This window comes from Lactuca sativa, chromosome 9, assembly GCF_002870075.4.
Source record: "Lactuca sativa cultivar Salinas chromosome 9, Lsat_Salinas_v11, whole genome shotgun sequence".
Taxonomy (NCBI): domain Eukaryota; kingdom Viridiplantae; phylum Streptophyta; class Magnoliopsida; order Asterales; family Asteraceae; genus Lactuca; species Lactuca sativa.
In genome coordinates, this window is record NC_056631.2 from 98490187 (window position 1) to 98502689 (window position 12503).

A 12503-nucleotide genomic window follows, 5' to 3' on the forward strand; every position below is an offset into this window, starting at 1 on the left:
AGTTAGGAAATGAGTGAGGGTGGGCTGGGCCCGTATCTCACTATCAGCAGGAGTATGGACGGGGTTCCATGACTCATCAGTAGCAGGACACGGGCGGGGCCCAGAGATAGGCGAGGCCTTAGAGCAAGAGCTGTTAGTATATGTTTAGCTTATGTGATGTTATGTGATATGTTTATGTGCTATTATATGTTAGTGGGCGAGGCCCTGTGACAGGCGAGGCCTAAGTGAAACAGATCTGTATCCGAGTGGGGCTCGAAGCCAGGCAGGGCCTGGAGCGGCGGGGCCGTTGTATCGGGCGAGGCCCGAGGTAGGGGCGAGGCCCGGGATAGCGGGCGTGGCCCAGTATGTGCAGTATGTGGTTTTGCATGGTATGTGGTAAGGTGGGGAACTCACTAAGCTTCGTGCTTACGGTTTTCAGTTATGTTTTCAGGTACTTCCGGTAGCGGAGGGAGGAGCTCGGGGTGATCGCATGACACACACCATAGATTTGTCAGCCTGGGAATGTTTACTCTGATAATAAACATGTGTTTTGAAAACTTATACTCAGATTATGTTTTGGAATGATGTCTTTGCTAAAGTAATGTTTTATTAAAAAGAAATTTTTGGTCTTAAATTTTGGGATGTTACAAGTTGGTATCAGAGCCTTGGTTTGAGGGATTCAGGCATACTCTCGGGTGTGCCTGAACTCAAACTGAGGGGTCGGATAAAAAGTTTTCAAAAATGAAAAGACAGTTTTGTAAAAAGAATTTTGAGAACGAAAAACAGTTTTAGAAAAGCAAAAAGAATTCAGAAAGAAAGGAACTTTGAAAAGAGAAAAGAGGTGTGGTGCATGCAATCAACCGAGCTCAAGTAAGTACCCCAAAATACCCATACAAGTTTATGTTATGATTATCAGTTGATAGAACAGCATGCTAGAATAGGACTAAGGATCTAGGGATGATGCCTTATGTGCCTGTTATTTGTGCTTTTGAGCTGCATGATAGTGCTGATTAGACAGTAGTAGGATAGCCTGTTTAGGTTATGCCTGAGTTTATGAGTTATGACGCATGCTAGTTCAAATTCTTGCTACGTGGATATGATTGCTTGAGTATGTTGTGGTTAGATTTTCCCTTGTCCGAATGCTGCTTGCTTTGTGCATTGTGGGATTTTGAGTGATGGGAGTTAGCCATTAGATGGATACGTTACGTCACATGTGATCAGGGTTGAATAATCTCAGAGTACTGGAATTGGCCCTATTACGCAGCTCTCGTTTGAGTCTAACCGTTGTAGGGACGAGTCTTTTACTTGAAGGATTATCTGAGCCTCATCGCATGTGATGGTATCCAGGTGATGGCTAATTGGCATCACAAGGAGACCTTCAGCAGCTGAGAACTGGTTTGAGTTGAGTCAGAGGTTTCCCTAGGGTAAGCCTAGGATGAGATAGTGCTGGGAGCAGTAGTAGTGGATAAGGGAACTGGTGGAGTCGAAGCAATTCCTGAGGAAAGTACGGATATATGTGGAAGGTAGTATGGGCCCGTACTACTGAAAGCAGAGGATCCGTACTCGATTTGGGAAAAGCCAAGACAAGACCAGGAACCTAGTAGGGAGTGTGTTTGGTCTCGCAGCGGTGATGAGTTTCTGATAGTGATTGTGTTGTATGTTTCAGCATGGTGACATTGAGAGAGAGACCAGCGGGCGGATCAGGCGCCGGAGAGGGATCAGGCTCAGGTTCAGGGGCCGAGCAGCTCGAGGAGCGGATGAGAGAGTTGATATCAGCTGAGGTTACGCGCAGTATTCTAGCTCAGACTCCTGTGATCTTTGGCACGGTCAAGGAGGGCATACTGGAGATCTTGGAGGAGAGGCTGGGAGCCTTCCGTACTGAGATGATGGCATTGATGGGAGTGCGTACCTTGATGTTTCGAGAGTTCAGAGCCTGCGGGGCACCAGATTATCATGGGGCTCGGGACCCCATTGCTAGCAGCAGATGGTTGGCGGATGTAGCCAACGCTTTTCGTACGAGCAGGTGTCCCGAGGGGGACAAGGTTAGACTCGCTTCCTGTCTTCTGAAGGACATAGCGAAGGATTGGTGGGAGGAGATTGGTCATGCTTTGGGGGATGATGCCGCGTTGGACGCGATGACTTGGAGCGATTTCTCGGCCAGGTTCAGGGTGGAGTTTTCGCCGATTATTGAGGTGCAACAGCTGGCACGAGAGTTTCAGGATTTGACGTAGACTACTGAGACTGTAGCGGAGATCACCGTCAAGTTCAGGGAGAGGGCTCTTCTTGTACCGCAGTATGTCGCGGATGAGGAGATGAAGAAGGCCCGATACCATGAGATGTTGAGAGCTGACATCAGGGAGTTCGTGAGCAGGTCCGGCTGTAAGACGCTGGAAGATATGATTTCTCGGGCGAGAGAGAGGGAAATTGATTTGGAGCAGATCCGGAAGAGGAAGCCGGATGAGGTTCAGGTAGCTACGGGTTTGGGCAAAAGGCCCAAGGGATCGGATTCGAGATCGAGGGATCATCAGGACCGCAGTCGGTGCGGAAAGTGTGGCAGGGCGCACGGGGGCGTGTGCAGGAGTGGTAGCGGTGGTGAGTCTGGCTGCTTCAAGTGCGGTCGGACTGGTCATTTCAGCAGGGATTGTACTGTTGCCGCCACGCAGGGATCAGACATGATATGTTTTCATTGCAACCAGCGGGGCCACAAGAAGGCCCAGTGCCCCAGTTTGTCTTCGGCAGGACAGGTGATGGCACCCGCCCCTGCAACTTTGAGGATCGCAGATGGCCGTCAGGGCCGGGTAGAGGCACCTGCAGCAGGGAGCAGGGCTTTTTAGATGACGACCTTGGAGACGCGAGCAACGCCGGACGTTGCAGGTATGCAATTTCCCATTTTTTTCAGTTCTTTTATTTGTGCATGATTTCATTGTTATGGTTCTGCATCATTAGCGGTAAAAGTATTTTATTTTGATTGGTTGATTGTGATCGAGTTATATGCCATCTGCATACCTTGGATATTTGTATGGTAGTTAGGGGATGTGCTCTATTGAAGAAGGTTTCGAAGGATGCAGTAACTGTAGCATGCTTGGGAGGGATTTGGTACATTTCGCTAGTTCGGAGTGGTGCAGTGATTGTGATGGGTTGGCTAAATCCCTAGCTATGGCGGGCTTGGGTTCCTCAGTAGATGGGTTATGGAATGGTAGCAAAGATCGGGATCTCTTTGAGTATTGAGCAGCAAGGGGTAAGCAGGATCGAAGTGGGGGAGAATCCTCCGGGTATGCCCAGAGAGGAGCACGCAGACCCAGAATGAGTACGTGACCTCCGAGAGGGAAGAGAAGTAGTTCAGTGTTTGAGGGAGTGAGGATTTCAGAATGAGTACGTGTGATGGTAATGGTTAGTTATGGTTGAGAATTAAGGTTGTGGATCGCCCGAAGGACTCGCGGGAGTCGGAATAAGGATTTAGAGAGCTGATGGCACATGGGTGCCTTCGTATTAGCAGTCAGTGGTGGAAGTGTCGTAAGACTACGGGGCAGCCGTAACATTCACTAGCGGTCAGCAATGGATGGTGATGTAAGCCTATGGGTAAGCCGTAGCATTCCTTAGTAGTTCCGTTAGTGGAGTTAGGGCGAGGCCCTTATCTCCTAGTGATCAGGTGGGGATCAAGATTGGGTAAGTGGATGAGAATGACAGGGAGTTGCCTGTATAGCTCTAGAGAGGTGAGACCTTGGGAGAGACCGCTCCAGGATATAGTTGGGTGAGACCCGTGGGCGAGGCCCGTATGAGATTAGCCGTGCAGGTGATACCTGGGAGCAGGGTTGCTCAGTAGTATGGTTGGGTGAGACCCGTGGGCGAGGCCCAAGCGAGAGTGACTAGACTAGTGAGACTAGAAGGATAGAGGCGGGTGGGACCCGTGGGCGAGGCCCATGAGTTTTAGCAGCACAGGTGGGACCTGGTAGGGACCTTAGTGTCAAGTTAGGGGATCGGGGATCCCAGGTTTGTAGTGCCTGAATGGCAGGATTGATTGAGCTGTTATAGGTGGTCGAGGTTTATTTGGAAGTCGCTGAGAGCGACCAGTGATGGTGTTGGGACTAGCTACCGGTGGAAGCCGGTAATCCAGTCATTGATAGGTTGGTAGGGACCAGGGCGGTCCCAGTTTATCAGGGAGTCAGTCGAGGAATAGTAGAATTGCCAGTCAGTGGCAATGCGAGTATGCAGCGTATGGTGGAATTCAGTTAGTTGAGTCGAGGGATGCTCGACACCAAGTGTTGGCAGGAAGGAGTGTCAGTGAGTGCTGACGGTGATTACCCGTTCTGGGAATAGCGGGGGGGGGGGGGGGGTGATGGAGTTAGTGAAGGATAGGACCTTCACAGTGTCATAGGAAAAGTCGGTTATGAGGCTTTGCCTTGGGAAGGCAAGGAAATTGCGCAAGGAAAGTAGTGGAGAACCTCTGCGGGTTCAGTGCAGTACTCGGTGAGTACCAGAAGGATTATCGGTTGAGTAAGTTCTGTTTCTAAGTTGTTTAGGGTCAGGTTTGACCCGAGGGTTACCCGCAAGGTTGATGTTAGTCAGAATGACCAGGTGGAAGACCAGCGCAGGTAGGCGGCTGGTGTTGGGTATTGGAGGCAGATCGCAGGCGGTGGGCCATGGTAAACTTCGAGGACGAAGTTCAGTTTAAGTGGGGGAGAGTTGTAACATCCAAGATTTTGAAAGCCAAGAAAGTAAAGGAAACCCTAAATTTAAGAGGGACTCGGCGAGTCCAAGGAAGGACTCGGCGAGTCGGAGCGGGATCCGGGTCGAGGAGTAAGTGACCAACTCGGCGAGTCGGCCAAGTGGACTCGGCGAGTCTGGTCTGTGCGAGGAAAACCCTAAATCCGGGGCTTGGAGCCTATTTAAACGTCTCAATCTTCTTCCTAGGGCTTCTTTACTGTCTCTCACACCCAGAACGCCGCACCCTAAGCCTCCATTGTGTTCATTCAAGCTTTTAGCCATTTTTGAGTGGTTTTAAGGAAGAAGAAGGAGTGGTATTGGATCCGAAGTTTGGGGAGCATTTCAGAGCATTTGAAGGTATTAAGTCGTTTCTCTCCTCCAGATTTTCCTTGGTTATGAGTTTTGGGGCTTTTAAGCCATGTTTAAGATCAATCTTGAGCTTGAGGTCCAGATCTGAGGTTGCTACCTCAGATCCATGCTTGTTTTGGTTTAGAATCCCGTAAAGTATCAGTCATTGAGTGGATTATGGAGCCTCTTGGTCTTAAACCCTAGTTTTTGGTGCATTTTTCCTTGATCTCCCTCTCTACACGTAAAGTTTGCAACTTTACGTGAGGAGTAGGCTTGGGAAGGGTAGATCTATAGTTTGGAGTTCATGCATGACTCGGAAGTCCTCTGCATGTAAGTGGATCTTATTGGACTCGGCGAGTCCTTCGAGTGGACTCGGCGAGTAGCTTGAAGATGAGGAGGAACTCGACAAGTGGGATGAACAGCTCGTCGAGTCGGATGAAGATAGGCATGAACTCGGTGAGTTGGATGAACAACTCGGCGAGTTGGATGAAGATTGTCGTGTGCTCGGCGAGTCTGTTCTTAGACTCGGCGAGTCAGGTCGCGTGGTCCCAAACCCTTCGAGTTAAGTCTCGAGTCAGCGAGTCGAGCCAGGACTCAGTGATGTCTTTGCTTAAAGTAATGTTTTATTAAAAAGAAATTTTTGGTCTTAAATTTTGGGATGTTACATAAACGGGCCGACATTGGTGCCTTCGACCCGTTCCTTCAGGAGGAAACTCACCTCGCAAAGTTGGATGCAGAATCTCACGGTAAGGAATCTCTATCGGCTCCTCCAACGACTCCCTGGCTATCATTATCACAATAACACCTAGTCAAAATCCAATAATCCTTCTTAGGGTAAAATGACCATTTTACCCCTGGTCAAAGTCAACATTCAAATTCAACAGTCTGGGTTGACTCAATTCGCCGAGTTCCATAAATCAGAAAACACTGAAATCGCAATCGAACTCGTCGAGTTTCTCCAATCAATAGAATCGAGACTTTCAAACTCCACTTGTCGATTCCGCCCTGGAACTCGTCGAGTCTTACCTTCTACAGGGTCAGGGTATTTCGACCCAACTCGTCGAGTTCCTTTATGAACTCGTCGAGTTCTTCAGTCTATTAAGCTATCTTAATAGATTAAGCTCCTATACTTCAGATCTAAGCTCCATACTTCATATACATACTGAAAATGTCCTTTTAAGGGTAAAATTTCCAACTTTACCCATTAATACCCTTCCTTAAATGGATTTAGCTCAAACCCTAACTCTTTAAAACCTAGATCTTGATCCATAAGCCATTAATACTTCAAGCTAAGGCATACAAACTGAGATCTAGACCCTATACACTACATGAACACGTAAAGTCTCTGACTTTCTATCCATGCATGGCCTTTTGGAGCTTAAAAGGCCAAAATGATATCCTAAAGCTTGCATAGGGCTTCAATGGCCATAAAGTTTGCATCTTTATGCCAGGAAATCCCTTCAAGGTCCTAGATCTGGAAGTATACTCACTTAGGACGTCCATTTCCCAAGGACCATGCTACTTGGACCAAACTCAATAAATGTGAAAATGAAGAGATCTAAGTAATCATTAAGCAAGTTTGAGACTTGCTTACCAGAAAATGTTGTAAACAGAGTGAAGTTTTTGGATCTAAAAGCTTTCTCTTGGGCCCTTAAGCTTCTCCTTCTTCCACAAGCTTCAATACACAAGTTTTCTCTCAAAATGACTCACAAGCTCACACAAGGCATTAGGGTTTCGAGATTTAGGGTTTGGGACTTGGAGGTTGTAAATGAGGCCAACCTATGGAGGTTAATGTGTTTAAATAGGTTTCAAACCCCCGAAAATTAGGGTTTTATTCTGCCAGTCCTACTCGTCGAGTTGAGACTCTCAACTCGTCGAGTAGACTTTACAACCAACGTCCAATTCCATTCCAACTCGATGAGTTTGGGGCCTCCAAATCATTGAATTTCTATACAAAAGTGAATAAATCTTTAATTAAATACATACTAGGACCTAGGCATTACAATTCTCCCCCAATTGTCTTAGACTTCGTCCTCGAAGTCTGTTGCGTTGGGAAATAAATCCGGATAGTGCTCCCTCATCTCCTCCTCGGGCTCCCAAATCCACTCTGAGCCCTTGCGGTGCTGCCACTGCACCTTCACCAACTCTACCCTCTTGTTCCTCAGCTCATTCGTCTTGCTGTCGTGAATGGCTACTGGTCTCTCGATGTAGTTCAGACTGTCATTAACCTGGATATCCTCTAAAGGCACGACTGAAGAGTCATCCACTAAGCACTTCCGCAATTAGGAGACATGAAAAGTGTTGTGGATCTGGCGGAGCTCTGGTGGAAGATCCAAACGATAAGTAACTCAGCCCACTCGAGCCAAGACCCTGAACGGACCGATGTACCTGGGGCCCAGCTTGCCCCACTTCCTAAACCGGATGGCACATTTCCAAGGTGACACCTTCAGGAGGACCATGTCGCCAACTTGAAACTCCAAGTCTGAACGGCGCTTATCGGCATAACTTTTTTGCCGACTCTGAGCAGTCTGAAGCTTGCTCCGGACCTGTTGAATCTTCTCAATGGTCTTGAGTACTACCTCAGTACTCCCCATGATTCTCTGACCGACCTCACCCCAATAGATTGGGGTCCTAAACTTCCTACCATAGAGCATCTCGAAGGGAGGTCAATATATGCTAGCATGGTAAATGATCTCACAATCGTATCGGAGCCGCCACTACCTTGCAGATAAGAGTATCGGCCACCACATTGGCCTTGCCTGGGTGGTAAATGATCTCACAATCGTAAATGATACAACAAACCCCATAGAGGTAATGCTGCCAAATCTTGAGGGCGAAAACTGTTGGATTAGGTGTCTAAGCCCATAACTATAATTGGTATGTACTTGAACCGAGAGTAGCATAGTCCATTTCGGGTTGCATTCACCAAAACATTTGATAGGATGGATATTTGAGAAAGAAGTTATTTATGATTTATTAATATATTATAAGTAGAATATATTAATTGAGAAATCATAAAATTTCATTAGTATTGATCAAGAATTAATTTGGAATTAATTTAGTGACCAAAAGAGACTAATTAAATTAACGGGACTGATTATATAAATTAGTGATACATATAGTTCGGGCCAATGATCCATGATTGATTAGTGATGGACTAAGTTTATGTGAGAGTCCATGAAGTGTTAGTCCATAGGGCTAATAAGTTATTGGATTAAAAGCCCAAGGGAATTAGGGGTTACAAGTTGAAACCCTAGGAATTCCAAACTATATATTGAACCCCTAAGCTTGCAAAATCGCCCCAAGACTCCTAAGGTGTAAGCCTAGCCGATTTGAGCTTCATAAATTTTCTCTCATATTCATCTTTTGTTCATGGTGTCTTGTGAACCATTTGAGGCATCACACTTGAGGTGCTAAGCTCTTGTAAGGCCAAATTCTACAAGCTACAACAAGAGGTATTCTTATAATTAGTTTTTGTGTTTCAAATATCTATGTTGTATGCTAGTTATAGGTTTCACGCTTTGGATGATTTTTATTGCATGTATAACTAGATAAAACTTAGATCCGAAAGCATTAGGGTTGTATGTGCACCATAGGAGTGTTATGTTGGATTATTGTCTAAGCCTGTAACTATATTTGGTAAGTACTTGACCCGATTGTGCATGGTCCTTTTGGGTTGCCTTCACCATAGCAACTTGACAGGGTGATTTATAAAGAGAGAAGCGATATTATTATATTAATATATTATGAGAATAATATATTAAAGGAATAATAATATTATTTGATTGATGTAAGTCATAAATTAATTAAGAATTAATTTGGTGACTTAAAGAGGTTAATTGAATAAAGGGGCATAAACTGTCAAATGTGTGACAATTGTGTTTTTGGGCTATAAATCCTTATGGATATCAGGGTGGACGAATTTTAGGGTTGGATATCTTAAATTCGTCCATGCCTCATATCTAGAAGGATCTTTGGATTGCTTAGGGCCTGAGTTATTCAATTAGGGTTAAGGGTGTAACCCTAGTAGCTCATAGTATAAATAGACCCCATGGGTGAGGGAAATCGGCCACTCTTGCAAGATAGAAACCCTAGAGCCGATTTCCTCACTTCCCCTCTCTCTCCAAATCATCCTCTTGCTAGGTTGTGTTAGTAAGCCATTAGAGGAGTGATAATTGTGACTCTAAGCTCCAAGAACAAGAAGATTCAAGCAAGCAACTTAAGGTATTCTTCTAGATCTGATTTCATATGTTATGATTCAATTGTTTACACTAGATCTAGAATTGTAAGCCTTGGATACATTGCATGTTCAGTTAGAGAAACCTAGATCCAAGCATTAGGGTTTGCATGTGCACATAGGAAAGTTCTTATGGCTCAAACCCATCAGTGGTATCAGAGCTTTGATTGATTTCTATTGAATATGTGCTTTGGTTGATTGTTTTTTGCTCGAAAAATAGTTTTTTGTGCCTCTGACTGATGAACTCGGCGAGTCCCATTGTGGACTCGACGAGTAGCTCCAACTCGGCGAGTTCATAGTGGAACTCGGGGAGTTTTAGCGTCAGTTAGAGTTGATTTCGGGATTTCTTGCTGTTTTGCTTGAGGATACTTGCCTTAATTGCTTTGGGTCATTAATATCCGAATTTTATCATATATTTGAGTATATTCTTGACCAAACAAAAAATAATTACCATTTGATTGAATGATAATTTCATTATATGATAATAATTGATTATTTGAATTAAATTGATAAATTGTGTTACAAGTAATATTGACTGGTCAAATTTAGATAATCATTATATTAATTAGTTGATTTATATTATTTTCTATTTGATCTTTATGTTTTGAAAAGTTCAAAACTTGTCCTCAAGTTTTGAAATTTAAGTTTTGTGATTAAAAGTTTAATTTGAATAATTTAAATTTCAAACCCTAGAATTTTACAAGTTTAAAATTCAACCCTATACTATTATATTATTACAAGCTTTATATATATATATATATATATATATATATATATATATATATATATATGTATGATTTGAAAATGCTAGTGTTACCGTTAGTAGGCCTCATTCACGAAACCAGTCTATAAGTTGGGTATAAGGTTGCTGCCTATAAAATGGCGCTTAATGAGTGTACACTCACACCCACCGCTTGCTTGACTGGTGGAGGGTTGTTAGCCGAACGGGTAGGATAGGGCAATCCTCTCCTCATTAATAAGTATAATGAATCTATATAAAGTAACTAAAACTTTTCATAAAATTCCCAATCTTAGTTACTTTAGGAAAAGTGAATTGATGCAATCCCATGAAATTACACTTTGTACCCTTGCTAAGAAGTTAGTGGAGCGTGTGTGATTAACCGGCACACTAATTGGTTCTAAGAAAAAGAGGCAAAGGTTGACTCATTGTTTTTCATAGTTCGATGGAGCGTGTGTGGTTAATCGGCACATCGAATAGGTGGCTGTAACAATGAGGGCGCCATGTATATTTGCATGGTTATTCACACTGCTTTGTGATCCTCGGCATCCCAATCACAAACTAGAGGGGCATATCGAGATTTAAACATGCCATTGAAAAGTTCAATGAATCTCAAAGGAATCTAGGAGTTTTTCAGTACATTTAAAACTTAATCTCTTTTATGTTTTTCATGGTGGAGAATTAGTGAATCGTCATTCACTTACCTTCAAATTATTTGCATATTGGATTACAGCATCCCTTTTCTAGTATGTAAATAATGTTGTTGGATCCTAGCCCTAATTTCTCATTTTGGGTGTTTAATTAGGGATTCAATTCTAATCAAACTTTTTTCTTTTCTTTTTCAGATGTCAAACTCAAACAACAACAATGCTTCCGGCTCGAACTCCTCCGGCTCGTTCTCACTCATGAATTTGTGTGAGAGAGTGATTTTCGACGGGTCCAATTTCAATGATTGGATCTGCAACATCCGAATGGTCAATCGTTACGAGAACAAAGAGTATGTCCTCGATAAGGAGCCGAAGGAGGTGAACAACAACACTGCTACTCCCGAAGAGATCACTGCCTTTGAGGCTCTTGAGCGTGATGCTACGAAAGTCCATTGCATCATGCTAGCGACCATGACTGCTGAACTTCAAAAGTCCTATGAGGAATACTATCCCAATGAGATGCATCAAGACTTGGTGGACCGTTACCATCAAAGTGCGAGGCAAGAGAGGTATGAGATCATCACTTCGATGATCACTGCCAAAATGGGCAGTGGAGAGTCCCTTACCACTCATCTGCAAAAGATGTATAGATATGTCGATCGTCTGCTAAAGTTGAATGTTAACTTTGATGAAGACCTGGCGATTGACATTATCCTTCACTCCTTGCCTCCCTGATACAACCAGTTCCGCATGACCTATCACATGAATAAGGAAGGGGTCACCTGGAGCAAGCTCCAAGGACTGCTGAGAACTACTGAGAGCAATCTCAAAGACAAGTCTGTTGCATCAACTCCCACTCCAGCCGCTGCTCCTGTTTTGGCCATAGGGCAAGGGAGGGGAAAGAAGAGGAAGGCTCCCTCCAAGAGCAACCACAAGGGTAAATCCCAAGATGGTACCTCTTCTAGTGGAACCAAAGTTGGTTCTGCTAAGCCCAACTCTAACCCTAAAGAGGCAGAGTGCCACTACTGCCACAAAATAGGGCATTGGAAAAGAAGTTGCCCGGAATATCTGCAAGCCATCAAGGATGGGAAGATCAAGCCGTCTTTTTCAGGTATTTACACAATTAAATCTAATGATTCATCACATGCTATTTCTTGGGTTCTTGATACATGATGCGGTTTTCACATATGTTCTGATTTGCAGGGACTAAGAAGAGATAGGGATGTGGAACGTGGAAGAATAAATCTAATCATGGGGAACAGAAGATTGTCGCCTGTCACCAAGATTGGAGTGTATTCTTTAGCGCTTAGTAATGGATTAGGTTTAGATTTAAATAATTGTTTCTATTTGCTTGACATGGCAAGAAACATCATTTCATTTCATGGTTTGTTTAGACAAGGATTTAGATATTCGTTTGATAATGAGAAAGGTTCAATTTATGCTTATCTAAATGGTGTTTTATATTTTGAAGCAATGCCTTGTAACGGAATTTATGAAACTGTTATGGTTGTAGATAACTTAGGAAATGATGTATTGTGTGTGGATTCTTCCAATAGTATAGATAAAGCATGCTTGTGGCATTGTCGTCTTGGACATGTCAACAAGAAACGCATAGTCCAACTCCAAAAGGATGGAGTGTTGATCTTAGGGATGATGACTTGTGCGAGTCTTGTTTGCTTGGAAGGATGACCAAGTTACCCTTCACTGGCACTTGTGCAAGGGGTGAGGGTCTATTGGATCTCATACACACCGATGTGTGTGGGCCCTTTAGATCTACCACGAGGGATGCGAACCGCTTCTATGTGACTTTCACCAATGACTATAGTAGATATGGGTATATCTATTTAAT